Source organism: Myotis davidii, unplaced genomic scaffold (genome assembly GCF_000327345.1).
Source record: "Myotis davidii unplaced genomic scaffold, ASM32734v1 scaffold43, whole genome shotgun sequence".
Lineage (NCBI taxonomy): Eukaryota > Metazoa > Chordata > Mammalia > Chiroptera > Vespertilionidae > Myotis > Myotis davidii.
In genome coordinates this window covers 1300691-1302440 of record NW_006294590.1, presented here as the reverse complement: position 1 = coordinate 1302440, position 1750 = coordinate 1300691, and the positions used below count along the sequence as shown (strand labels likewise).

Genomic DNA, 1750 nt, shown 5'->3' with positions numbered 1-1750 from the left:
GAAAGCCCAGGACCAGGCACTGCACCGGGGGAGGCCCGGCCTGGAGCCAGCGGGGCGAGAGGAAGGGAACCCATGTCCGTATGGACCAGCGCGGAGGGGGCCCGCCAGCGCTCGTCCTCGTTAGTATAGTGGTGAGTATCCCCGCCTGTCACGCGGGAGACCGGGGTTCGATTCCCCGACGGGGAGGCGACTAAAACTTTTAAGTCCTTTGAGACGCTGTGTGTGCCTCTCGGTTTTCCTTGCAAACCTGGCAATTGGGGCGTCACTAAGGAAAATAGCCAGGTGCGCGCAGTGGGCCTAACATCCCCCATTATATACGTAATCTATAATCTATAATGGATATAGCTCGAGAGATTTTGCATTTATATTCTTGGTCACCAGCTAACAACTATGTAACTTTTATCCTGTACCGGGCAGTGCTCGGCGCTGTGCAGGTGAGCGCTCATTTAGTCTCCACAGCAACCTCACAGGTAGGTGCTGTCCTCCCATTAGACAGATGGGGAGACTGAGGCCTGGAGAACGGCTGTGTGGCCTGCCCAGGGCCAGCTCGTCACCACCTGCCCCGGGCATGGGGCCCCTCTGTGGGGAAGGCCCGGGAGAAGGCGGGAGTGCCTCCTTGGCTCCGTTCTCCACCTGTCTGCACTCTTCTCGTTTTCTTTTCCTTTCTCTTTCCTGCCTTTCTTTTCCTCGTTTCCCCTTCCCCGTGTTCCTCCCTCCTTTCTTTCCTTCTTTCCTTCCTTCCTCCCTCCCTTCCTCCCTTCCTTCCTTCCTTCCATTCTTTCTTCCTCCATTGTTATCAGGATGATACTCGTCATGCTTTTCAAAGGCCGGCTGTGCACGGAGAGCAGGGGGAGAGCAGGGGGAGTCCGGGCGGTCCCCCGTCTCCTGAAGGGGTTCGGGGTGTGCCACGCGGTGTGCAGATTCAGGGGTCCTCAAACTACGGCCCGCGGGCCACATGCAAATACAAATACTGTATTTGTTCCCGTTTTGTTTTTTTCCTTCAAAATAAGATATGTGCAGTGTGCATAGGCATTTGTTCATAGTTTTTTTTTTAAACTATAGTCCGGCCCTCCAACGGCCTGAGGGACAGTGAACGGCCCCTGTTTAAACAGTTTGAGGACCCCTGATTCAGAGGCTCAGTTGTCACACGTGATTGACTTGTTGTGACAGGAGACGGAGGGGACCGCACACCCAGACGAGCTCTATCGCAATCAGACCTCCCACGGCAACCAGAAGACCAGGCAGCACCTCTCCCTGCGGCCTGGCAAGCTCTGGCCTCGCCCGCCTCTCTGGCCCCTCACCCTCCTCCCCTCTCCCACCCGGCTCTCTGCGCCTCCGATCATCCCCCTCCTCCCGGCCCCAGGGCCTTTGCACCAGCGGTGCCTCCGTCCAAGGGCCTCTTCCTCAGGTCTTAGCACTGCGGGCTCGCAATGCTTCAGGTCCTCTCAGCTCCCTGTTTCTCTCGCTCCCCCGAATCCCACCCCATCACTGCGGTTTATTTTGGTTTATTTTGCTTCTTAGCACAACTATTATCCCCGAACTATCTCGTTCCTGGATTCGTGGATGAGCCAGAGGGTCACCAGGTGTTTGGCTGGCACTTGCCAAATGACCTCAGATCGTGGATAATCCCCCCGCGGGTGGGTCCTCCCCGGGCAGCCCTTCCCACCCCCCAGTTCCCAAAGCGAAGAGTCAGAGCCGCACCTGCATGCGGCCCTGCTGGTCTCCTCGTGCCCAGGTGCGAGGGCGCCCA

At 57.6% G+C, this 1750-nt stretch overlaps 1 non-coding gene across 1 annotated transcript; it reads left to right on the top strand.

Annotated features, from left to right (window-relative positions):
• Positions 1–114: 114 nt before the first annotated feature.
• On the top strand, positions 115–186 carry TRNAD-GUC. The gene has a single exon. It is a non-coding gene; the product is annotated as a tRNA-Asp (tRNA).
• Positions 187–1750: the final 1564 nt, after the last annotated feature.